A 27,504-nucleotide genomic window follows, 5' to 3' on the forward strand; every position below is an offset into this window, starting at 1 on the left:
AAAGCATTTGTGCCTTCACAGTTTAACGGTACCACCTTCATTCTTTGGATTGAGTGGCTGGTAGGCCTGTGCTGGATTTTTTTTTTTTTTTTCCTACTTCCTGTGACTTTGTTCATTCCAAAGCTGCCCTGTCTCTTCCCCAGGTATAACTCTTCTGCTGGAGGCGGACCCTAACAGCCCTGCATTCCCGCCCGTGCTAATTATAGTCGTTTCACCCTATCACCGTCTTCACCCCTACCAGATCGTGTACAGGGGAGTCCAGTGGCTTCAGTTCTGGGCTTTGCCCTCTTATCAAGCTGGGAGCTGAGTGCAGTGGGAGTGAGGAGAGGCAGGAATTCTAATTCAGTGGCAGACATTTACGGAGCATTTACTGTGTGCCATTCCTGTGCTCGGCCTGTTTTCATATGTCATGTAGCTTTAAAAAGCTGTGCTCTGGGTCTTATCTTCCCTCCTTTTCAGATAAGAAGTCACAGGCTCTGTTTTCATTATTTACTAATTCCACAAAACATTATTATACACCTCCTATGCATCAGGCACGGTGCCAGGTATTGGGTTTACAGTGATAGATGCTATTTTTGTCCATATAGAGCTTACAGTCAGTGGTGACACCATGGTGTCACGTATAATCTTCATCAGCACTGTCATTTATTTCTGTATTCAATTGACCTTTCTCACCCTTCTATCAAATAGGAAGCACTGGAACCAAGCCCCCCAGTACAAGTAAATGACCTGTCCCTACCTATAAGGAAACTCTGGAGCTGCTACTGTTTATATAGTCAGGAGGGGAGAGACAGATGTTAAACAAATAATGATTTATTTGTTTCCAAGAATGATTTAATTACAGTTAACATCAGTGGTGCATTAGAGAGTACAGGAGAGCAAAGGAGGGGCCACAGCCTGGGGGCCCTGGAGAAGTTTCCCTCCTTTTCGCATCTGCAGAATGCAGACTCAGCCAGGCAAAGGGGTGGCAGAAGGAACCTTGGGGAGTGCTAGTGCAAGCGAAGATAGCCAGGGCGATGTGTCACACCCGAGGTTAGAACTCTGTTCTGGCAGTAGCCCCTAGGCTTTCTGGCTTTCAGCTTTGGAGCCTGGAGAACTTGAAAGACAGATGTACAAACACTGACCGCAGACTGCTGGGGTTCAATCTCACCTTTACAAGCTCCACAGCCTTGGACAAGTTACCCAAACTGAATGTGCCTCAGTTTCCTCCTCTGTCATATGAAAACTAATAGTAGTACTTAGCAAAAAGGTCTGAGTGGACCTTGAATGGAATAATGCACATTTAAGCCCTTGGAACAGCGTCTAGGTGCTGAATACACGTTTCGATGATTATTCAACATACCCAGCCATTTTGATGAATGGGAATAAGTTAGAATGTTAAGAGAAGCCTATTTATCTGGGCGCGTCAAAACTTCAGAAAGTGGAAAACACTCTCAAATGCAAACAAAGTTTTCTTTATCAAGAAACAGTTCAAACAGTCATACTGTGCTGTCATTGATGCTTTAACTAGTACAGTTTTTGCAGGATAAAAGTTATATTTTTAACGGTGTGACTGGGTATCTTAAATAGTTCACCAAAGAGTTGATTTTAGATGCTTGGATTTCAGTGGTAGCAGATAGTTTGATATAAAGCTGGGAATGATGATTCTCTTGTATCAGTATTGGGAGGGGCGGTTGTTAAACACTTGGTGACTTTACATAATTCTTAATCTCTTCAGATCTCTATTGTAAAAAGGGCGATAGTCATAGTATCTGCTTCAGGGGATTATCATGAGCCCTAAAGGGCAAGATATTTTTCAGGTGATCTAGCTGAAAGCCAAGTGCACAGCGAGTTTTGAGGTCCCTCTAATTGCTCTGTGTAATAGGGAAATTTTGAAGATTTTAGTTTGGTTACAATAATACAGGTCACTAGCTTCCTCTTCCCCCATTCTTCCTCCAAGACCCTTGGTTTTCACACTTTGCTGAACAGGGCCGTGGAAGGTTATGCAAAAGAAGCTTTCCTGAAGACCTCACATAGTCCAGAGTGGTTTCCTCATAGGTGTGACTATAAAGTCAGATTTGCATTGTTTCAGTTTTGGCTACCGAATCAAGGTTTTTATGAAGGTATTTAAGTGGCACAGTTCAAATTTGCACTAGTTCACATAAAATGAAGCACACTGCTCATTTCAGATGTGGGAGCTAAATCCAGAGCAACCACTGAGAGCAGTAGGAAGAGAAGAAGGAGAAAAAAATAAAAGATCAAGAGGAGCTCTTTTGGTCCTTGCTTGCAAATCACAGAAATTCCCTGGTAATCTTGAAAACTCAGCTGATGCAGTGATTGGTGAGCTATGACTTTGGGAGTGGACATATTTAGACTTTGCCCAAAGAACTGCCACTTAACTGTTGATGGATCTCAGGTGAGTTACTGATCCTTTAGACTCTCGCTATTATATATTTAATGGGCATGATAATTCTACTCCATAGGGTGGTACAGTAAATACCTCATAAGTGTCTGTGTCCTTCGTACAGCAGAATGGGGACCCTGAGAGAAGCACAGGGATAAGGAAGGGATATGTGGACTCTGGAGGGGTCAGCAATTTTCTGGAGGATGAACTTGGCTTTCACGTTCCATGAGAGGGATGGGGGGTTGCGTGCTTCTTTCTGACTTGACTTGTGATTTGGGCCACCCTTTCTCCCCTGGCCTCCATTCATGCCATTTCATTTGGTCAGTCATTCATTGGCTGATTTCATTCAGCCAATATTTAAGCAGCTTCTAGGTACTAGGCACCATCCCAGGCCGTGAGGGTACAACAGTGAACAAGTTATAGGAATCTCCTGCTCTCATATACCTCTCATTAGTCCAATGAGGGAAGCAAATAATAAAAAGTAAACACCCAAATAATAACATAAATTCAGATGTCGGTCAAATCCATGAAGGGGATAATAAAGGGATGTGACAGTGATTGGGAGGTCAGGAAGAGCCTCTCTAGGAAGTCTGAAGGCTGAGGAATGGGAACCTTGCAAGTGTTTAGGAAGGAGGCCACAGTGAGTGCAAAGAGCAGGGCAGGTGTGACCTGGTGTGTTCCAGGACCACTGACACCTTGGGCCTGAGGTGGAGAGGCTCATCTCTGCTCGAGGACATTCAGGCCTCCTCCAGCTGACTTGCACTACACCAGGGCTGGCTGGACTCCAGACTCCGGGGTACACGACCACGTGCACCAGCCTCAGGCCCTGGGGAAGAATTTACAACCATCCTGGGCCTGTTTACCACCTGCCAAAGAACACTTGGAAGGCACAGGCTCTTTCTCATAACTAGTTTTTTCAGAGCCACGTATAATACGAAGCAATTCAACTGGGTAGGATTTATTTTTTCTTAAGTAATCCTCTCATTGAAGTATAACATTTTAGTTGGGCCATGTGAAGTTGCTAATATGCAGCGACTTTTCATGGACAAAGTGGCATTTCATATGATTCAACATAAATATATTGTTTTACAACATAAAAGTATACAAATTAGAAGTATAGAACTGAATGAATTTTCATGAACTGAACACAACTGTAGAACTAGTGTCCAGGTCAAGAAACCAAACATTGCCCAATTCGGGAAGCCCCACTCATGCTCTTCCCATCCCAAACCACCACCGTGCCCCACCTCCACCCACAAGGGTAGTCACTATTTTGACTTTTAGCAACATAGATTAACATAGTCTATTTTTAAAAATCTTTCTTTAAAGGGAATTATACGGTAGATACTTTTTCTTGGTGAGATTCAGCCATGTTGTTGCATGTAGTTGTACTTTCTTTTTTGTTGCTGTATAATATTCCATTTTATGACTATACTACAATGTGTTCATTTTTTAATTTTTTAAAATGTTTTGGCCGTGCCATCCAGCATGTGGGAATCTTAGTTCCCCAACCAGGGATCAAACCCACGCCCCCTGCATTGGAAGTGTGGAATCTTAACCACTGGACCACCAGGGAAGTCCCTACAATGAGTTTATTCATTCTGCTTGATGGACATTTACATTGTTCCAAGCATTTGGTTTTAAGAATGCTGCTTCTGTGAACATGCTTGTACATGGCTTTTGGTTGAACACATATTAATATATCTGTGGATATAAACTGAGGACTGGGTCAGTGTTAGTATTTCCAAACAGTTATCCAAAGCGGTTGTACCAGTTCATACTCTCTGCACTGCTTTATTCAATGCCTCCTTGCTGCCTAGCTCTTGGGCCAGGTTCAATGTAAAGAATGAATATGGGGGGGCTTCCCTGGTGGCACAGTGGTTAAGAGTCCATCTGCCAATGCAGAGGGCACGGGTTCGAGCCCTGGTCTGGGGAGATCCCACATGCCGTGGAGCAACTAGGCCCGTGCGCCGCAACTACTGAGCCTGCACTCTAGAACCCGCAAGCCACAACTGCTGAGGCCTGCGTGCCACAACTACCGAAGCCCACGTGCCTAGAGCCCGTGTTCCGCAACAGGAGAGGCCACCGCAATGAAAGGCCTGTGCACCTCAACGAAGAGTAGCCCCCGCTCGCCGCAACTAGAGAAAGCCCGCGCGCAGCATGGAAGGCCCAACACAGCCAAAAATAAATTAATTAAATAATTTTTTTTTAAATTTAGCATTTCTTTGGGAAAAAAAGAATGAATATGGGGGTAGTAGTGGGGAGGATACATGACAGGATTCATGGGATGAATCTCAGTTTGTGTAGTGATTAAGAGCACAAGTCCTGGAGCAGCTAGGCCTGGTTACGACTGTCACTCTTCTCTATTTACCCTCTGCCTCTGTGACCTTGGGCATGTCACCCAATGTCACTAGACCTCAGGTCCTTCATCTACAAAATGGCATAAGTATAGTAGCTCTTATTGCACAGTGTCTGTCACCCATTTTTTTTTACTTGAGAAATGTTTGTGGAAAGCCTGAAGTGTACTAGGCTCTGTTCTGGGCACTGAGAATTCAAGAGTGAACAAGATAGATGGGACTTTGCTCTCATGGAATGTATGTTCTAGTTAGGGGAGACAGATAATAGTGGAGCTAACAAAAAATTAAGATAATTTCGGATAGCAATACATGCTATGGCAGCAGTAAAACGGTGCGGTGATGGAGCAATAGGGTGAGGAGGGTAGGGGAGTCAGGGAGGTAGTGACTGAGCTGAGACCCACGTGACCAGCAGGAGGCAGCCATGCGGGGATCTGGGGATGAGCACTTCAGGCAGAAGGGCTAGCTGGTACAAAGGCCATGAGGTAGGAACAAGCTTGGTGTCTGTGAGTTGCAGAAAGAAGGTTGATGCTGCTGGAGCTGACTGAGGGGAGAGGCCGTTTTAGATAAGACAGCAGAAATCATATTCCTGTAGGGCCTTGACTGCAGAGGCAAGGAGTTTACATTTTCTTTTACTATCAAGGGGAGTCATTGGAGAGTTTTAAGCAGGGGACCAACATGAGCTAACTGACGTGAAGATTGAGATATTATATATATGTATGTATGTATGTATGTGTGTATAAAGAGCTTAGCACAGAGTCGGGCATAGAGTGATGTTCGGTAAATGTTAGTTGCTGCTACTGCTATTATTATTTATTGATGCTCTTAAACAGCCTAAAAACTTTCATCCTTATTGAGGATGAGGAAGCCAAGGCATAGACCCATTACCAACCACGTGTAAAGTCAATCAAATCAGAGAACAGGATGTAGATTTGAATAATCAAAGGAAATGCGTTTGGTCCCTTTCCCAAACGGGAATCTTGAGGCAGAGGATTTTTCGCTGTGGTTAGCAATTATCTGGAGCCAACCAAATGCAGCTCCTTCAGCTCCACTTTGCCAAAATGGCCAGCGTTCCATCACTTGGGTGCCATTGGCTGTGGCCCTGGCCACCGTTTAGGGCCCTGGGAAAAGCTCACGGTGGATTGTTTAATCCATCTGCCTTTGCTCTGGGTCTGATGGGCCAAGAATGGGGAGGCACTCCGTGTTCTCCACCTTGAGGGCCCACCGGGTTTACTGAGATGCCATCCACTGCCCTGGCTTGGAGGCTCTCCCACCACGTTCTTGCCATATGTTCATAAAAGGCTTTTGAAGGAAGCTGCCCTTTGTTATCTCTGACACAGAGAAATGGCAAGTAAATAATCTGTGAATGAATGAATGCAAATTGTGTAACGAAACTAGGCAAAGCTTCTTAGGGTATTTAACACTCGTTTTGGGGCAAAGTGTCCTTCTCTTAGTAAGGATGTTTTCATTCCTTCATTCATCAATATGTATTGAGGTTTTGCTAGATGCCAGGTGCCAGGCAGTGTACAGTAGTGAGCAAAAAGGGTGCCATTCTTGCCCTCATGGAGCTTCCAGTCTAGTGGGACACACCTTCATCAAATACTTGTACAAATACGAATAGAGAATGACAATAGTGATAAGTGCTCTGCAGGAGACGTATTAATGTCCTGAAGGTATATAATGAAGGTGGAGCTTTGGGAAAGTTCCTCCAGTACGTGGCACTGGAGCTCAGCCCACAAAGATGAGTGGGGATAAGAGGATTTAGAAGGTAGAGTGAGAAGTATTCTAGCCAGAGAACAGCATATGCCAAGGTCCTGAGGTGGGAAGGAACATGCATGGTGAATCCAAGAATATAAGAGAAGGCCACAGTGACTAAAAGGCTGAAAATGAGGTGGACCCTGGTCCCAATAAAAGCTGGCGATATGGCAGAGAAGACAGGTCACAAAAGGCTTTGGAGGCTATGTTAAGGCACTTTTAGCCATCTCAAGGACTATGGGATGCTCTTAAAAGACTTGGAGGTGTAGATGTGTATGAGTGAGTGTGTGTGTTAGGGAGTGTGTCATTCTAGCCACAGTGTGGAAAATGGATTGGAAGGAGCCGGAATGGGTTCTCATAACTGCCTGGCCCTCCTTGGCCTTTCAGTGCTAGAGGTGGTAACAGAGGCCTGTTTTTCCCAGTTTCAGGGTGTTGTGCTTCCCCTGTGGTTTCCTTACACTCTGCCCACGTGTTTGCAAATAGTTCCTTTATCAAACTCTCGTCACATGACCAAATTTGTTCTGATTGGCTTTATGGAAAAGTCACATATGGACAAAGCAGGAGAAAACTTTAGCAGCTCCCTAACTTAGCTCTTTTACTTTATTTGTAATAAGCCCCTGTTACTGGATTTTGTTTTCTAGCCATTCTGACAAGCTTTGTCTTTTCAATGCAGAGCAAAACATTTCAGTTAGAATGTATTTACGTAAGAGCTAGAAATTACTGAATTAGTCAGATTTCTCTCTATCTTATTTTGTGCTGTTTGTCCTGGGTGGTTTTTTTTGTTTGTTTGTTTTTAAGACGTAATTTTTTCAGAGCAGTTTTAGATTTATAACAAAATGGAAAGGAAGGTACAGAGAGTTCCCATGTACCCCCTGCACCTACACATAACTTCCCCTATGTCCAGGTTTATTTTTATTTTTTCCTTCCACTTTATCTTCTTATGGATTGAAGTTTTTAATCACCCCATTTTTTCCCCATTGATTGCCTTGGAAGTTACAGTCTCTCTATTTATTCTTTTAATGGGTCCTTTAGATATTAAAAATTTAATCACAGGGACTTCCCTTGTGGCCCAGTAGCTAAGACTCTGCATTCCCAATGCAGGGGGCCCGGGTTCCATCCCTGGTCAGGGAACTAGGTCCCACATGTTGCAACTAAAAGAGATCCCGCATGCCGCAAGGAAGATCCTGTGTGCTGCTACTAAGACCTGGCGCAGCCAAATAAATAAATTAATATTTTTTAAAAAATAAGTAAAATTTAATCACAATTTTTACCCTCTTAAACAAAACAATAAGTGACCTTAAACTACTTTAACTTAAACTCCCTCCATCATTTATTTCCTGTTGTAGTCCAGTTTTTTCACTCTTTTTTTTTTTTCAGGACGGATGAGACATCATTGTTTCTTTACACAATCAAATGTTGTTCATTGGTGGCTTACAGAAGTACCAATCTCTTTGTTCACGGTTCCTTTTTATAAGAATATCCATCTGAGATTGGCTTCCCTCTGCCTGAAATTCATCCTGCAGTATTTCCTTCAGCGAGTCTGTTGGAAGTAAATTCTCTTGGTTTTTGTGAGCTTAAAAATGACTTTCTGGGCTTCCCTGGTGGCGCAGTGGTTAAGAGTCCGCCTGCCTATGCAGGGGATACGGGTTCGTGCCCGTCTCCGGGAAGATCCCACATGCCACGGAGCGGCTACGCCGCTGAGCCTGCGCGTCCGGAGCCTGTGCTCCGCAACGGGAGAGACCGCAACAGTGAGAGGCCTGCGTACCGCAAAAAAAAAAAAAAAAAAAAAAAAAAAGACTTCCTTTCACTATCATATTTAAATTCTTGGATGAAATTCTCGATCGCCAGTTATTTTATCTCAGGACATTGAAGATACCGTTCTGACTTCCACTGTGGCTGCTGAGAAGTCTGTGGTCTAATTGTAGTTTCTTTGTCATTGATTTGTATTTGTCCCAAGCCCTGTGCACTTTCACTTTGATGTAAGTACACATGAATATATTTTTCTTTATTCTTCTTGGGATTTCTGAATCCAGAGTTTGGTGTCTTACAACAATTTGGAAAAATTCTCAGCAGGGCCAGCACTAGTGTATAGCCAGTGAGGGCATCAGATTTAAAAAGATGCTCATTCTTGAGTTTGTACGAATGCAGGATTGGCTCTGAGAGTGATTGTCTAAAATAAATTTTAGGCCCTAGGCCCCTCACTCACCTCACACTAGTCCTGGTGTTGACTCTACAAGTACCTCTTCTTCCTTATTCTTTCTTCTTATTTTCTTCTGTAAAGACAATTAAATATATATTAGACCATCTTATTCTATCCTCCAATGTCACATATGTAGTCCTTTTATTCTTTATCTCTTTGTATCCCTTGTCACTTTCTAGATTTCTTCAGGTTCATCTTCCAGTGAATGAATTCTGCCTTTAACAGTATCTAATCTGCTATGTAATCCATTCTAGTTCCTCCCTGCATACTCACACACCCACACCCCCACACCCAAATTGGCTTCGTTACTTTTTATAGTCTTTTAGTCTTTTGTTCCTGGCTCATATATTGAAGGCTCACATTTATTGTACTCGATAATTTCTATATCTCAAATTTTAGTGAGTCTAACTAGTTGGTTTTTGTTTCTGCTGGTTTTCTTTATGGTACCTTGTTTCCTTGTATGTTTTGTGAGTTTTAACTTTAGGCACAATTTATTAGAACTTCATGGGCATTCTTTGAGGCATGAGTTGAAATTGGAGTCCTTCAGAGAGGATTTGTATTTGCTCTTACCTGTTACTAGGATTCAGTTCCCACCTGAAAGCTCCTTAAATTAAATTTTATGCTTGACGTTTTTCAGATTATATAGGGCAGCGGTCTTCAACCTTTTTGGCACCAGGGACCGGTTTCATGGAAGACAATTTTTCCACGGACCTGGAGGTGGGAATGGTTCAGGTGGTAATGCGAGTGATGGGGAGCAGCAGGCTGCATTCCAGGACCTTGGCCTTAAGCTCATTCTTTTTATTTGGCTGGGTCTTGTGGTCAAGCCAGGGAGAATAGGACATCTTTTCTCCTAGGAATAGAGGGAGAAAAAGAAGTGAGAATGGAGTGATGTGAGGTTGGAGAGACCTTGGGAGTCACTTTGCAATTTTCTTATCTGCCCATCAGAAATGAAGAGGTTATTCATTCATTGATTGGAAAAAAAAATGTCTTAATTAATCACCTGCTCTGGACTGGGCACTGTGCTAGGCGAGGGGGACAAGTATCAGTGAAGCAAGTATCAGAGATTGATTGACTGCTTATGTAATGCCAGGCCCTGTGTTAAGTGCTTGGTGTGCTTCCTGCTCTCAAGGGCAGTATAAGACAGGGACTGTTGACGTTGCTTTGGCCTTTTTTACAGGTAGGGGAATGTCCTAACTGCAGCTTAGGATGGTTTGGTAACCCACTGTGGGTCACAGACATATAAGTAAGCAACTTAGACCCAGCCCAGGGGCACTTTTTCCAGCCCTAACTTCTCCCAGGCCCCTGGGGCTTCTATCAGGGTACAGTAAGTGGCTGGCTTAGGGTCCTGCATGAATCAGGCCAAGCTGGGGATAAGCAGTCCGAGTTCCTGCCGTTCTATCCTGTCCTCGGCCTGAGAAAGGAGGTGGCAGAAAGGGACGGATGTGGGCTAGGATAATAATGCCGAGTCACTGACGATGAAAGCCCTGTATATTCCCCTCCTCCTAGCCACCACCTAAAGCCCGGCTCAGCCACTGTCTTTGTTGTCACACTCACATCCCTCCCGGCCCCACTGACAACAGCTGGGATTGTGTCTCACGAACCAAAAACGTGTTTCCTTCCTTCTCTGGAACTTCCTCAGAGCTACCAGAGAACACAGCCAGATTCTGAAATCCCATTCCCCATTGCCAGGGATTTCCCCTGTGGTCCCAGAGAGAGGGAGAAACGGGTTCTGTGACTCGTATTGCGTGAGATCCTGAGGAAACAGTGCAGTGACCTCTTTCTTCTTTTCTGAGGTGAGGAGGAAGGTGGTCCTGCTGCAGTGAGTCAGTGGGTCTCGGGACTGAATGCTCGGTGTGAGTGGAGAACTCAGGAGGTAGGACCAAAGGGGAAGAATCACCCCCAGTCTGCTCTAATCTGGCAATCAGAGGCCTTAAGGACTTGAGGAGTCCACGGATTATATATATATATGTGTGTGTGTATAAAATACATATGTATGTGCATATATATAATTTATATATTTATGTATTTATATATACATACACACACACACACATATATATTCATCACAATGTTTTAGTAGTAGCAACCTACCGGCCCATCTGTAGAGGATTCATGAAATCAATGAAGGTTGCTCTCTACAAAAGAAATCTAAGTTGCCATAAAATAGTGTGTGCTGTACCTATCAAGTGTGGCTATAGACACACTTGTTAAGTGAGTAGTTAAGTGAGTAGTTAAGTTAGTAACTAGTTAAGTGAGTAAAGCACTTAAAGCACTAGTTAAGTGAGTAAAGCAAGCCACAGAACGGTGTATGTGTGTGTGTATGTTTCAGTAGCCATGGATGATTTCTAGAAAGACTCGTGAGAAGCTGCCAGTTGGTTCATTCCCAAGAGTAAGAATGGAGCTTTGGATGGGAGGCAAGACGTTTGCTCTTCACTTTACACTCTTATATACTTTAAAAAGATTTTTTTTAATAATGAGCATGTATTACTTTTATAATACAATGAGAATGAGAAAGAAAAAGTAGAATAAAGAAAGGCATAAGAAGGTTCACAAGCCAAAGACACCTAAAAATTTTCAGCGCTGAATCCAGGAGTGCTGAGGGCAGGAAGAAAAATAAAGTGGGGCCTGAGATGACCTTGCATGATGGAACTTGCCCCGAGCCACCGTCTGTAGGGATATGCTTTGACCAGCCAGGGGTGGATACAGAGGTAGGGACTGGCAGGAAATCCCTGTTTGCAAGGCTGACTCAGTGATAGAAAGTCTAAAATAAAATCAAGGCCAAAATTCAACTTCAAGAGCAGGGATTGGAGTCTCTTATAACGGTGGCTAACATATATTGAGTATTTACCATGTTTCAAAGCAATGTACAAATTGCTTTACTTAGTGTTATCTTAATTTATCTTCCTAACAACGCTATGAGTTAGCACTGCTATTATCCCAATTTTACAGATGAGGATACTGAGGCTCAGAGGGTCCAAATTACTTGCCCAAATACACACAGTCAGTAATTGGTGAGGCTGGGATTGACCCAGGTCTGTCTGTTGCAGAGGACACCTCTCTTATCACCTCCTGAATACTACTATGTGTTGAACTCTAAGGGGCCCTTGGGTACAAGAACAGGACATCCTTACATCTTTGCCATCAAGGAGCAGCTGGGCTAGGTGGAGAAGTCCGCACTAACCTATGTAGACTGTATAGTGATTTATTTATTTATATAGATTTATTTATTTATTAATTTTTATTTTTGGCTGCATTGGATCTTCGTTGCTGCGTGTGGGCTTCCTCTAGTTGCAGTGAGCGGGGGCTACTCTTCGTTGTGGTGCGCGGGCTTCTCATTGCAAATCAAGCATACGATAACACTAAAACAGGAAAGAGTAAGAGCTCATGTCTGTGCTGGAGGTGTTCATATGGAGGGACAGGAAAGAGGAAAAGAGAAAGGGGAACATGGCGCACACACTCAGGAGTGCTGTCTCTTGTTGCAGAGCACGGGCTCTAGGTGCGCAGGCTTCAGTGGTTGTGGGACGTGGGCTTCAGTAGTTGTGGCTCGCAGGCTCTAGAGCGCAGGCTCAGTAGTTGTGGCGCACGGGCTTAGTTGCTCTGCGGCATGTGGATCTTCCCAGACCAGGGCTCGAACCCGTGTCCCCTGCATTGGCAGGCGGATTCTTAACCACTGTGCCACCAGGGAAGCCGTGTGTAGTGATTTATATAAGGCATCCATCCGGATTTAGTTGTGCTGCAAAGATAATAAGCACTATTTGGATTTTAAAGTTGGAGAGATCAGCGAGACCTGAAGTTGTCGATGAAGGCATCTTGGAGGAGGAAAGATGTACATCAGGTCCGGAAGGATGGATGGAATTAAGAGAGGGGCAAGGAGAACATTCCAGAGAAGAGAATGTGCAAACTGTGCAGGAGCCTGCTCTGTTGTTTCTGAGACAGTGAAGCATCTTGCCTAATCAGAGTGAAAGTTGTATATGTGTGATAAGCGAGCTGGTGTGTTTAGGGAGGGAAAACAGAGCATTAGAAGTCATTCTGAAGGTTGAAAACTGGGAGAGGAGTGATGACTTAACGTGGAAGGAAATTAAGAGCCTCCGAAGGCGTTTTAGACAGTGAAGAGACACTATGAAAAGTAATGCTTCAGAGAGGTTAATCCCATAGAGATGTCAAAGTGACAGAGTGAAAGAGGGGGCCATGTGAAAACCTAGGTGTGGGGTGATGGGGACCTTGAGGGGGGTACCAGCAAGAGGAATGAAACAGGAGGGCTGGTGTGAAAGCTGCTTGTAAAGGGAGAGGAGGCAACAGGACTTGATGATTGAAAAGAAACAGACTATGAAGGAGCAAGTCTGAGCCTAAGAATTCCAGGGCTTCAGATACAGATGTCCAAGGAAGGGAACACCTATATCTGGAAAAAGGAATTGGGAGAGGGTTTTCGTTTGCTATTGGAGGTGTGGTGGGAGAAGATGATGAATTGTGTTTTCATTCCAAACCTCTTTTTTTTCCCCAAGACTGTAAGACAGCTTAGGGACTTTTTTTCGCTTCATTTTCTTGGTAGTATAATGCAGAGGACTTCCTTTGTCTGGACTAGTTCATTCATTCAACAGCTGTTTATTAAGCTGTCTTATGATTTGGTTGTTGGGAACACAGCAGTGAGCAGGGCAGACCTGGTCCCTGTCCTCATGGAAGATAGATATTGAACAAGAAATTATAAGGGTTCTTTCTGTGCTCCTAATATCAAGGTGGCATTTCTTCCCCCAGACCAATTCTGTTCTATACTTGCAAAATCTGGAGGATGCATCACCTGGTAAGGGCATTTGTTAAACACTTTATTATAGATTGTATCTCATAATAAAGAAAAAACATTGCAACCATTCATTTATTCCTTTGCTCTACAAATATTGAGTGGCACTGTGGCTCTGTATTTTTAGCCCTTATGCTCACAAACTAGTGGAGGACATAAACAAGTAAACAGGTAATGATAATATGGTGTAATAAGTGTAATGAGGGGGTAAACACCGGGTGTTGTGGGAGCACCTAGGAGGGGGATTTATCTGGCCTTGGGGGGTGCAGCTGGCTGGTCAGGGAATTTTCCCTGACAAGAATAATGAGATGTTAGCTACACAAGGGCATGGGGTGAGGGTGAGGGTATGTGTTCCATGCAAAAGTAACGTCTAGTTCAAAGACCTGGACACTGGAGAGGCCTAGACTTGGTGGGGAATGATTTACAACCTAGAATTTTATACCTACCAAAACTACCAATCAAAATGTGAAGAAAGAATGAAAGGAAAGGCGTGATCGGATATGTAGGGTGACAAAAAATTTATCTCCCATGTGTTTTTTCCCAGGAAGCTAGAGGAGGACCTGCACCAACAAAACCAAGGCGTAAATCAAGAGAGTAGACACCATGGAAATAACTGCATGGCGCTCAGGTAGGCAGAGACTGGATAAAAAGCGTTCTATAGGCATAGTGAGGAGTTTGGATTTCATTATGACAAAATTACTTAAAGTAATAATAGAATGAGGGACTTCCCTGGCAGTCCAGTGGTTAAGACTCTGCACTTCCACTGCAGGGGGCGTGGGTTCAATCCCTGGTCAGGGAACTAAGATCCTGTTTGCCACGTGGTCTGGCCAAAAAAAAAAAAAAAAAAAAAAAAAAGGAATGATATTCTAAAATAGTGCTTTTTTTCCCCAAAACTTTGAATTCTAGGGACCATTTTAAGCAACATTGTGATTGGCTTCAACCAGGAACCATAGTTTTAATCTGTTTTTCATATTTTTTGTTCCTTTGAAAAGAATGCTGCTGAGTTTTAAAGAATTTGGAAGTCATTGTACTAGGAAAACCTAAACATGTGTGTAACTACTTCTTAAGCAGTCTTGGGCAATTTGGCGGGGCCCCCAGAAACTCCCAGGGTCAAGAGGTTGTAGAAATTTTATTTTATTTTATTTTTTATAAATTTATTTATTTTTGGCTGTGTTGGATCTTCATTGCTGCGCATGGGCTTTCTCTAGTTGTAGCGAGCAGGGGCTACTCATCATTGTGGTGCGCAGGCTTCTCATTGGGTGGCTTCTCTTGTTGCGGAGCGCGGGCTCATTAGTTGTGGCTTGCGGGCTCTAGAGGGCAGGCTCACTAGTTGTGGTGCATGGGCTTAGTTGCTCTGCGGCATGTGGGATCTTCCCGGACCAGGGCTCGAACCCATGTCCCCTGCATTGGCAGGTGGACTCTTAACCACTGTGCCACCAGGGAAGCCCGAAGAGGTTGTAGAAATTTTAAGGCCTATGTAGGTGGCCATAGGGCTATGAAAGTTCCTGGAGCAGTGCATTGTGGGAGAGGGGACAGTGGTATAGGGAGGTGATAAGGGCCAGCTTCCAAATTCCAACAGGACTCTTCACTGGTCAGCCTTCCGCAGCAGAGGAGATCCCTAGAAGAACATTTCTACTAGAACAGATCTGCTTATGAATTCAGTGCTGAAACTGCCTTCCCTAGTGACTTTCAGACTGCCAAGAAATAAAATTTAAAAATGCAAACATGGGATAGGGGAAACACTGCATGACCAAAGCTCCTTTCCTGCTGAACTTTGCCACAGCTGGACTAAGACAGGGTATGGTTGAGAGACAGAGAGAGAGAGAATGCATGTGTGTCTGCGGGCTCAGAAAAAATTTATGGCTGTGTTATATTTTAGCAAATCATGGTCAAAGCCAGAGCAGGGATCCAGGTGTTCCCTAAGTCTGAAGCCAAGGAGAACATTTTATTTATGGATTCAGCAGACAGACGTTTGTTTTCTTTCTCATATCCGCATTTCAAGTTTGGATGATAAAAGATTAGCGCAGAAACCAAGCAGCATGCTATGGTGTTTGCTGGTTTTACTGGCCATAACAAAGGGTGTTTCCCAGTTCCCTGTCAGCTGGGAGAAATCCTTTCCCACCGTCTCCTGGTCAACCTCTCTTCCTCCCCCTAAGCAAGTGAATTTTAAACACCACTCTAAAGTTGTTGGCTGGTGACCAGGAAAATTCCTTTTGCTTTGTTCTGCTGTTAATGGCCCATCAGTTTAAACCTCCTACCCCCAGAAACTTCTTTCTCATAACTAGACTGAAGAAGGAGGGAGCAGAATTAGGAAGGATGGAAGGAAGGAAGGAAAGGAGGAAAGGATGAAAGAAGGAAAAGAATCCCTATTTTTAAGGGCTTTGGGAAGATTCAAAGATGGCCTGGGCCGGATGAATGGAAAGAAGGAATTTCATTTGTCTTGACCTATCTGTACAGCAGCCAACACAAGGGCATACGTAAGTAGGGCCTTATTGAATGACTTTGAATGAAGGTGATAATTTTTGAATGCAGCAATAGCTCAACCATGTGGGATTTTAGTGGACACAGGTCTTCTGGAAGACTTCTGATTCTGGGGGCCAAGATTCGGACTTGTATTTGAGCTGTGTAAGCTAGTAAATGTGTGAACATTATTGAGCCACTAAGGTCAGTCACCTTCCTTATTCTCATTGTATCATATTTAAAGATACAGTTAATAACTGCCTTGGATCTTGTTACTGTTAGTTATAAAACCAATAATTATTGACTGTGTGTGCCAGGTATAGGGCTCAGGACACTTCCTGTATTATCTCATTTAATTCTCACTGAATAACTCTATGAGGTAAGTACTATTATTATTTCCATTTTAAAGAAGAGGAAACTGAGGCTTAGTGAGGGTGGTAGAGCTGAGACTCCCACCTGGATTCTCTGTCTTTCTAGCTCATGCTCTTAACCTTGACATTTTTCTGTTTATAAAGTACAAAGATCTAAGAAAACATAAATAAGAGGAAGCATCGAGTGGCCATACAGTTCCTCCCTAGAGCATGACAGTTGGTCACCTAGGTCTTGGATTTGCTGAGTTATCACTGGAGGGGACGGTTCTGCATATAATGTTATAAGCGGATCCCTGTCCCTGGCCTTTCAGATTTCTGGAATAAGGTTCTGACCACAAATCTTTCTCAGGTCTTGGTCTGTCAGATTCCATTTCTCAGCTTCCAAAACAACATATAGACACACAGAGAAATCAGAGCCTTTGAACACCAGTGCCACTCCCTTCCCCTACCTCCACTGCCAAGTAGCACCTGTGGTAATTTTTCCCTCTCAAATGAGCTTTGTCATCTCTTATATCACTTGGAGCTAGCAGCTCTCAAATCCATCTTCTGTAACCCAGAAATGCTGTGGGACCCCCCCTGACTGGAGGGGAGGCAGCTGACCAGGTGAGAGACTGCTACTGACATGACACACTGAGGACAAAGCAACTGTGGAAGAGCAATGGGATCATTACCACCAGCTGGAAAGCTCTGCAAAGATGGCATTGCTGGGGGTGTACCCTGGATGGAATTTCCAAGGCCCAGGGTGGGCTTTAACACTCCCCCTTTAATATCTATCTTTATTATATATAAATAGAAGTGTCTTTATCTTTGAAAAATTAATACATGATTGTTGTCAACAATTTAAATAACGTGGAGATTAATACAGAGAAAGTAGAAGTATACCATTAATAGGACACACTCCCCCACTGTCCTCCCCTGACCCCGCCCCCCACCCCGCCAGGCATCTGCCCTGGCATCACTAATGACAGTTTGATGTCTGTTCTTCCAGAAGGTTCTGCTGGTTTCCTGTGTGTGGTGTTTACATAATAATCAGTGAGAAGATCCTATTCTGTACCTTGTACATCACAGGCGTATTTCTAGTCTATCCATACAGCTCTCTTCTCCTTTTTGACGGCAGCACAGTATTCCACTGTAAGAATGGATCAACTTCCTTTTTTTTCTAATCTCTGCTCTAACAGATCTTTTACTCTCCTGGGAACCTGTCTCGGCTCCCACCTACCATGCCCTCGTCTGGCTTCTGCCTCAGGAAACTGCACCGATGGGAAGGTGGTCAAGAGGTGAAAGGGGCAGTGGTGGGCCCCCTATGGGAGACTGTAGGATGAGTGTAGTCTATCCTCGCCTTGCTGGGGTACACAGGAAGTTCTTCTCTCCTCCTCGCCCTGCCAAATGGTTCTTCTGTCTGGCTAAGACAAAGCTGCACGTTTTATGGGAATCAGCTTTGAAAGGATCAAGAGGATCATTTCAGAGAAACATAAAAGACTGTCTTCTTAGACTGTCACACTGTATCATTTGGGACCCCCCACTCGGGGCACGCACACCTTGGGACTGTCAGGATGACCAGAGATCATCCAGGCCAGTCTCCTGCCTCTGTCCAAGATGCATGAGCAGCCCCTTGATTAAAGTTCTTCTCTTGGGAGCTACTTTGTGTGATTAACAAGTCCATTAGTTAGAAATGTGCTGCTCCTTTTCCCTGGAAAGGTGCTCTAGCTTAAAGGATTCAGGTGAGACCACTTATTAGCTATGTGCTCTTGATCAAATTTCATATTTTCCTGTATCTCAGTTTCCTCACCTGTGGAATGGGGATATCTAATTTCGTACGGCTTTTTTTTTTGGTAACTTAAATATTGATATATACATAGCATATTTGGTGTATTATATAATAGATGCTAAGCACTCAATGATGGGAATGATTATACCCTGAGTCCGAATAGTTCTCATTGTGCTTTAAACCCAGACTTTAGAGATCATCTAGATCACTGGTTCCTAACCCTGGCTGCACACTAAATTTACCTGGGGAGCTTTAAAAAAAAAGCCAGTGCCCAGGCTGGTCTGAGGTGGGATCAGGGAGAGGGGTCAGTGTTTTTGAAAATCTCCCTGGGGAATTCGAATTTGTACCATGGTTGAGAACTACTGAGTCTAGTCCAGTGATTTCATTTTCCAGATGAGGAAACGGTGAGGCCTAGAGTGGGGAAGGACTTGCCCTGGTTATAGAGCCCCGACCAGAAGGACCCAGGTCTCTCTTATCCTGGATGCCAACCTCCAAGACTTGTCCTTATGCAGGAAACCTGTCCTCTGGGTGCCCTTCAGGTGCTGCGCCAACTTTCAGTCTCTTTCCTGAGAATCCTGTATGGATCCCTCAACTAATTCTTCCCAGGAATGGTGCTTTTTCACCCTCTGGTCCCAGTCTGATGGTCACCTGCTCAAAGAGTTCTCTGGATTAAAAGCTGCTGTTCAAGAATATGACCCTTTAATCATAGCATTTAGAGCGTGTGAAATAATCCTTTTCAGTCATTTGTTCGTTCGTTCATTCATTCATTCAAAAATCTAAGCCCCCTGGGGGCAGGGGCTGATTCTATCTTGTTCCTGCTGAACAGAGCCTAGAATGGTGACCAGCGCTTAGTGAAAAATACTCATTAAATGACTGAACGAAAGAAATCCCAGGAGGGCAGTTGAGTATATTTTATTTTTCTAGTCCTAGCCATCTGATTCTCATTACCCCTACAGCTTGGGAAGCCTCTCTGTGCTTTGGCGTTTTATAAACCTCGTGTGTGTACGTCGACATTTTAACCATAAATCCAGAGTTTAGGGGTGGAAAAATTCGAGGCCAGGGTATTGGAGGAGGTGGATAAAAACGACCCGGAGGCCTGAAGCAGGGGCGGCGCTGCCCCAGGGTTGGAGGGGAAGAGGGGAACCGTCGGGCGGGCGCCCCTCCGCCCCCTCTGTGTCGCCTCGGCGGGTGTCCCCGGGCTACGACATCTATCAGAGGGGTGCGCAGCTGCAAACTTCTCCAGTCCCGGGATGGCGTGGGAGGGGGGGGGAAAGCCGCCGCCGCGGGGGAGGGTATGTGGCCCGGGGGCTGCTCGGGCAGCAGCCCCCGCATTCCGGCAGAGCGCGCGCCCCGGGAGGTGGCGCCTTGGGGAGGCTGTAATTTTTTTTTTTTTTTGGAGCCGCAGGGGAGCGGTGGGTGGGAGGGGGGGGGCCAGTGTGTGTCCCTTTAAGAGCCCGAGCGCTGCCCCCGCCTCGCAGGCGCCCGGAGCCTCACAAAAGAACAGGATGTTGTTGATTTGTCACCAAACCACAGAGAGGAAATGATTGTAAATTTCCTTTAAACATCCCCACCGCGCTCCGGCCGCCCCCGCTTCCGCCTCCGCCGCCCCCGCCCGGCCGCGCGCAGCGGGGCCTCGGCGCTCCAGCCGGGCACCCGCGCCCCGGCCTCCCGGCCTCCCAGGCCAGGCCACAGGCCCGGGCCGGCTCCGGGGCGCCTGCGGGAGGAGCCCCCGCCCCCCCGCGCCCCCCTCTCGCGTTCCAGTTGCTTTCTTCTGATTATTTTTTCAGCAGCTGCCGCAGAGAAAGGGCCTCAGCTCGTGTGCAGCCGCGCGCGCCGCCCTTCCTTCCTCCGCATTTTCCTTCTTGAACGGAGGAGACCCGCGCTGTCGCCCCGGGCCCTGCCCAGGAAGGGCCTGAGCGCTCCTCCGCCCCGTTGAGCCTCACGACTCCTTACACAGGCACTGGTCATAAGCTCCCCAGGGTCGGGAGGCGGGGAGGAACTAAGGCCCGGGGAAGTTAAGTGATAGCTGAAAGTCACCAGCTCCTGGAACCCCCTCGGTTTGAGACACCCCTACCTAGGTTTGAGACACCCCAAGCTTATGTTTGTAACCCCGCAGCCACACAGCCACCGGAACATCCCAGAAGTCCCAAGCCATCAAAGGTAGCAGTTTCCAGTGGGAAGTCCAACGTAACAGTTAACGTAAGACCAGGTTATTTCATGAGGCGCGTCCCACCATTTACAGCCGGACACCCGTTTCAGGAGCTGCTTGGGCCTCAGTTACACCCGTGACTTTCTGCACCCTTACCTGTCCCGCCCCCCTCATTGTTTGGTAAGATTTCTAGAAGCCTCTGGTGGAGTTCAAGTTTGCTCCCAACCTGCGGCCCGTGGTGGAGTGGTCGTCTGGTCTGTGGTCTAGGGAAGGGCTGCCTTTGCTGTGCAGTGGTCTTCGGGAGCAGTTAATGCTTGTGACTCCGGCACTGGCTGCACTGGGCTTCTTGGCTTGAATGTTCAAAGTATCAGCTAATGTGCCGTGGTTAGTGTGTTCTCTCATTCCATCCTTACAATAGTCTCATGAGGTTGGCATTGCTATTCTGTTTATACAGATCAGGAAATTGAGGTTCAGAGAGGTGAGGAACCTGATCAGCTCACACAGAGTAAGGTGCCAGTGATGGGACTCATTCAGTCACCACTCTGGTTACTGGTGGTGTCCCTCTTTGGTACTTTAAATCTGATTATTTGGTTAGGGGGACTGGTAGTAAAAGGACGCAGGGAATTTTCGTTGGGTGTTTTGTCACCCCACCCTCCAGGGAGCTCTGGGCCAGATCCCACTTTCTGGGAAAAAAGAACCTGAGCGGCTGATACCCTCAGGCTGGAATCTTCCCGTTTGGAGCTGTATGAGGTCCTGAGTGGCTTGGAGGAAGAGGGGCACCTGGTGTGGGGTCTAAGTTCTTTCCACTCTACTGGAATGGGAAAATAGGATCCTTGAAAAAGATTGACCTGGTGCTGTATTCCTAAGGCCAAATAGCCCCCTTCATTTCAAGACCCTGGATTCTAAGCTCAGAGCTGGTGAGGTGGATGCGGGTGGGGAGGGGTTGTGTTTGCCTCCGGCTAGCACCAGCGTCCTGTAGAACAGTCTCATTGGCATCGCGTGCCTGCCGTGTGCCTTGCACTGTGCCATGTGCCGTATCTGGGCTTTCTCATTTGATCCTAAGAAGGATCCTAAGAGATGAAAAGTTGGTTTCCAGGGAGGCTGTGCCCCTAGGAAGGGTGGAGTGGGGATTTCCATCCTTCCCCACAGGGTCCCCGTGTCTGTGTAAGAGGGAGCCATCCAGGCACCCCAGAAACAGCGCTGCAGTGCTTCCCTTCAGTCGGTGCGGAAAGCCAAGAGGGTCCTCGATGCTGGTGAATTTTGAGAGAGGAGTGCAGTGGCCTTTGGCTCCTTTGTGCTGCAGCTGTCTGCAGTTCCTCAGCACTGAGCACATTTGTTGATGGATTTCCAGAGCGGCTGCGGTATCTCCACCTGTCCTTTTTGCTTTTATAGATTGCCAGTCACTGAGGCATCCGGGTCCGGAGCACTTGGGAGGGAGAGCCATCTGCTTAATTGTTTTCAGTCCTCAGATGAGGAGCACTGGGTACCAATATGCTGAGTTGTTGGTCTGAGCGGCTGCCTTGAGGCAGGGCAAGACACCAGGAGTCAGGGCCCCCAGCCTCCACGGCCATGCAGTTGTAGGCAAGCAGGAACCAGAGGCAGGTCATCTAATGTCTCTTGGCTTCAGTTTCCTAGCCTGTGAAGAACTCTGGCCTCTGTGGTCTCTGATGGCCCTTTTAGTCATCGTCATCAGAAAAATAGCTTCTGTTTATTCATTCAGCTAATATTTATTAAATACCCACTCTATGCCAGGCGCCTCTGTTGTAGGTGCTGGAGATACAAGCAGTCAACAAAACAAAAGCTCTGCCTTCTTGGAGTTTACCTTTTAGGTGAAGGAAACAAAAAAATATATATATTTATTTATATATGTAAATTAAAAAATATATATATGTTTGACCCTTTACCCAGGGGTTAGGATCTCCGACACCCCCCCCCCTCAGTTGAAAATCCATGTACTACTATCTCTGCCTCAAAAACAAAGGATTCGATAAATGACTCATCCAAGGGCAGGAAGCTGAAAGAGTTTGGATAGAATCAAGACTCAAACGCTCAACGTGTTCTTTGAATTCCATATATTGTGATCTCTAATAGAACACAAACTTTTCTCCACACTTAATTTAAAGATCTGTAAAACGAAAATACAGGTGCTATATTTACTGAAAATATTTGCATATAAACGGACCTGCACAGTTCAAACCCATGTTGTTCAAACTGTTTGTGTGTGTGTGTTTGTGTAATATGTCAGGTAGTGTTTTATGCTATGGACTCAAATGAAGGGGGGATGCAGAGTGTGTGTATGAGAGAGGGGAGTAGTATTTTATTTAAGGTGGTAAGGGAAGGCTTCCTGATAAGGTGACATTTGAGCTTTGAGACGGAGGGGAAGGACTGAGCCACGCAGCTTTCTGGAAGTTTGCTTTAGCGGTTGGAATGGCAGCACTGAGGGCCATAGATGGGAGCAGGTTGCATAGCACTTAGAGTGTGTTAGGTACTGTGCTAAGTGCTTTATGTCATACATTTAATCCTGTTATCGATGTATTTTATTTGAAGAAGCCGAGTTTCAGAGAGGTTAAGTGATTTGCCCAAGGCCACGCAGCTAGTAGGTAGTGGAGGTGATATTCAAATGCTTATCTTAACCATCATGTTGCTTCCCACTCAGGGACTCTCCTTATGGAGCTGGTGTTTAGTTCATGACGTGTTTTTTGTTTTGTTTTGTTTTTGCCACGCTGCACGGCTTGTGGGATCTTAATTCCTGGACCAGGGACTGAACCGGGGCCATGGCAGTGAAAGCGCAGAGTCCTAACCACTGGACCGCCAGGGAACTCCCCATGACTTGGTTCTTATGATTTCTTGGGGAGTAAGTGTCAAAAGTGGCCAAGGTGACTCCTGGCCCCTGAGTTGCATGGTTTTGAGGGGGAGAGCTCAGGGCCCGAAGTTCCTTTTTATGAGTGGAAGAAGGTAATCTGTTGGATGCTGGAAAACCCTGTGTTGTGTTTATGGCCGAGTGAAAAACACCTTCAGATTAGTGTAAACAAGAGAAATGGGAGAACAGGGTAGCCTGAATCCCTCTGCCCCCCTCCTTGGTTTTAATTTCCCCTTGATGGGTCCCACACAGCATGTTGTGTGATACAGCGATAATGAAAACACTTGGATTAGTGAACTGAGATTTATAGAACAAACAGGAGCCAGAGGAGAAGATAGCAGTCATCGCTCTTATTTGCAGGCAGATATCCAAATTGCCACTTGCTTGCTTTTTCTTCCTGACACTATCACCTACTCTGCTTAATTAGAACCTTCTTCTTCCCCGTATCATTTCCAATGCCTGCACAGCCGGCTGCTCGGCAGAGTCTGTGAAGCTGCACGCAGAACGCTTTCCCAGAGCCCAGGGAAGATGAGTCAGAAACACAGCACATGAAAGCCAGGGACGGGACCTGTGCATCAGGCTGTGCGCCTGCCTGTGCATTGGCCTCGTGGAGCAGGACGAGGAGAGCTGGACCCAGGGCCACAGAGAGGAAGCTCCACGCGCTTCACAGCTCTCCTCAGTTCCCCCCCCACCCCCAGCACCCTCTTTGTTGTGGGCAGCAGAGACAGTGAATTCCCCAGACAGCAGACCCCTGCCCGCGCACTTTCCAAAACCACATCGAAAGAGTTCAGTCCTGCCCCAAAGTATTTATGGAATATTTTACTATGTTCAAAATATCGTTCTAGGGCTTCCCTGGTGGCGCAGTGGTTGAGAGTCCGCCTGCCGATGCAGGGGACACGGGCTCCTGCCCCGGTCCGGGAAGATCCCACGTGCTGCGGAGCGGCTGGGCCCGTGAGCCATGGCCGCTGAGCCTGCGCGTCCGGAGCCTGTGCTCCGCAATGGGAGAGGCCACAACAGTGAGAGGTCCGCGTACAGCAAAAAACAACAACAAAAAATCGTTCTAGACTCCGAGAGGGATGAGAGGTAGCCGGGGACTGAGGTGAACAAAACACTGCCAAATCCTACAGTAGAGTAGAAAGGACAGACAAAAATAGCTCATGAGGGTTTTTGGCCAAATTCATTTCTTTAATAAATATTTATTGAGTACCTACTATGTATCAGGCGTTGTTCCAGGCACTGAGAGGACCCAGCAGTGGCAAGACATGCAAAAAAGTCCCTGCCCACGTGGATTTACAGTCTACCTGAATGGGGGAGGGGCAGGGCAGTAAGTTCATTACTAAAGAGCCTAAGAACTATGGAGAAAAACAAAGTGGGGCAGGTGGTGAGAGAGCCCCCGGCTTAGAATTTTAAAAGGAAGTAAGTGAAGGCAGGGTAGTGTGGTGGAGACTGACAGATCTGATCTGGGACCTGGGCTTTGATGTCTACTCGCTGTGTGATCAACTGGTCTGAACCTTATTTGTCACCTGTAAAGTGGGGCTAGTCATAGACACTCCTAAAGGGATTAAGTGAGGACAAATATATATAAAATACATACTTTATTAGGGGTCTGTGACTGTTAGTTGTTCTTAGTATTGTGTGTGCTTATAATAGGGTGATGGGGAACTGAAGTAGTAGCTAATTACGTTTGGAAATAAAGGGATTATTATCCGTGTCACCTTTCCTTTCTTCTAGGAATCAGTTTGCCCGTACACAGGGAGAAGGCAGGAGTACTACGGGTGAACTCTGGAGGCTAGAATTCAGATTGGAGGGGATTTAGATACGGGTTTGGTATGTGGGATGTAGTTGGAAGTTGGACGATTGTCGGTATTTTGCATTCTCTTTTTAAATTGATTTTCCGCATGCTTTGTGTTCACCCCAATATTCCAATAATAAGCCTGGCAGGGAGGCCGGGGCTGCCCATTAGACAAATGGGAAAACAGGCACAGGATGTGAGTGCCCGGCCAAGGTCACCTCCAGTCTCCAGAGGAGATCTCCTGCCGGCCTCGAGATGAGTCATCCTGGAGTGTTGCTCCGGGGTGAAATCACAAAGGAAGGAAGGCTTAGATTTATTGCAGGCAGTCCAGGAAGTTTCCTGTTCTTGAGAAATCTCAGAAACAGTAACCCTCCACCCGAGGGGCCTTATTCTTTGGAGGTCTGCCTCCTGCATAGTCCCAAATCCCCAGAAGCTATGGGATCTGACTTGTGAGGGAGATGGTCTTAGAAGCCTTTGGCATAAACAGAGGAGAAAGAAAGGAGATGAAAAGAGGGAGAGGGTGCAGTGGTTGAGAGCTTGGGATCGGAGTTTGGTGGTTCTGCCACTTACCAGCTTGGGAAAGTCCTAGAACCTTCTCCAGGCTTCATTTCCTCATTTGTAAGATGGAATAGTAATGGTCCCTAACTCCCAGGTTGTTGGCAAAGTGACATGCAATGGTGAGTGCCAAGGGTTTAGCACAGCGCCCGGCAGGAGGAGGCCCTTAGTAATGTGAGCTGTTATCACTGGAGAGGAAAATGGGGCCGCGCTGGGTAAAGGAGTGAGGGTGAGAGGGCCCCCAGGTGACTGCATCCCTGCTGATGCTGAGCCATTTAGATGAGGTCTTAATGAAGCTCCTTCCACCTGGGGCACTTAGCGTCAGTCACACAGTAGATGCGATCTTGGCCCTCAAGGAGTTTCTGCTGGGACCAGCAGAGCAGGAACAGACAAGCATCCCATGTCCTCTGGTCCTTGCTCACCCTCACTGGCATCGTGATTCAGAGGGCACGGCGGGCCTGCCTGGGAGGGTTCCCCCTCAGTTACCTCTCTCCCCCTCACCTTAACCTTTGCTTCTCCGCCTCAGACCTATTATTCGTCCTGTGTCTGTTGGCTCCATAGAATGAAAATAACGAGCCCTGTCACCACTGATAACTGTCTACAAACGAATCAAGCCCCACCCCAGTCATCTGCCTCTGGGTGAATACCCTCTGTCTGCTGCAAACCGTCCTGCTGGAGCCTGGTTCCCAAACCCAGGCAGTGGGAACCCACCACCTTTCGAGGGTGGTGACACCCTACTGGGCAGCCTTGTGGTTTGCTGAGGGTGCCTAAGGGTTCTGCAACCAAGGTGGAAAGCTCTCAGAGTTTTTTTTTATGAATCTGCCCTTCATCCTCCAGCCTTACTTCCTCACCACTCCCTGTCCCCCTTGGATGTAGATTTCCTTAAGAAAGCTGATTCCAGCCCATTCCAGTTGAGCTGAAGTGTTGCATGGGCTTGGGGTGGGAAAGCTCCAGCGGCTCCAGGTTTTTCTGTCTTTCATAGAAATTGTCCCAAGAGCAAGACCTGTTAGGAATAGTACCCCCTAGCGTGAGTGAGAAGGGCAGGGGTTTTGGTCAGAAGAATCTTATTTAATTGTATTATTCTAGTCCAAAAGAGTCTAGTCCTATTGATGTTTGTGTATTTTGTTAAGATATAGTAATCCTAAGTGGGAAAAAAAACCCCAAAACACCACGTGTCTTCTGCTCTTTAATGGACCCTGCCCTTCTGCCTGGAATCCGTTCTCATCTTTATCCTCCCACATATGCACATAATGTGAAGTCTCTCACCAGGAGCCTGGATTGTGCTAAACCTTTTACGTACCTTCCACCAAATCTCGCGATAACTCTAGAAGGAAGGAATTATCATCCCTATTCCTTTGATGAAGGGACCGAGGCTCTGAGAGGTCATGTCGTCATGGCTGGCAAAACTGGGATTCAAACCCAGTTCTTATTCCATCCAAAGCCTGCAGACTATGCGATAGGTATGATTTCTGTGACTGTGTTTTTCATTCAGCATTATAGTATAGACCTTTCCCCCGTGTGCCTCTATAGCCTTCCTAATTACTGTTTAAAATGGGAATGTAAGATTCCCTGAACCATCATTGTGTAACCATTTTCTCCTTTTGGGCGTTTGTGGGCAAGGTCATTGGCTAAGGGCTGCTGAGCAGTGGTGGCAGTAAAGGGACACAGCATGGGAAGGGGGAAAGTTTGGGCTGTTGGAAGCAGGAGCACACTGCAGCTGAGAGGAACACACGGAATGCACACCCCCTTGCTCATTTTTACATTAAGAACTTGAGTTGGCAACTCTGCACTACCTGGTCATTATTTCAGCCATGTGAATTGGTGTGGGACTGGGTCACGATGGCAGCAGTTCTCAGCTCTAGTGAGGGAGGTAGGGAAGGACCCATCTTCTTGAGGTAGACAGGAAAGGAGTTTTTAAGCTCCATTTTACTGTTGAGGAATCTGATCTCGGGGATGGCAGGCGACTTGCCAAAGCATAGGTCTGAAGTGGCGAGCTGAAGAATAGAGCATTGGCGTTCGGACTCCTGGTACCCTTCTCCTCCGTTGACCTAGCGTCTGTTTC

The 27,504-nt window shown here is 46.1% G+C and overlaps 1 long non-coding RNA gene across 1 annotated transcript in view; it reads left to right on the top strand.

Annotated features, from left to right (window-relative positions):
* LOC132518503 (uncharacterized) overlaps window positions 1-27,504 on the top strand; it is a 38,654-nt gene that overhangs the window by 2,690 nt on the left and 8,460 nt on the right. The window contains exon 2 of the long non-coding RNA XR_009539900.1: window positions 14,032-14,115. This is a non-coding gene — a long non-coding RNA (uncharacterized LOC132518503). The remainder of the gene's footprint in view (window positions 1-14,031; window positions 14,116-27,504) is intronic.

The sequence above is a fragment of the Lagenorhynchus albirostris genome, chromosome 3 (assembly GCF_949774975.1).
Source record: "Lagenorhynchus albirostris chromosome 3, mLagAlb1.1, whole genome shotgun sequence".
NCBI classification, from domain to species: domain Eukaryota; kingdom Metazoa; phylum Chordata; class Mammalia; order Artiodactyla; family Delphinidae; genus Lagenorhynchus; species Lagenorhynchus albirostris.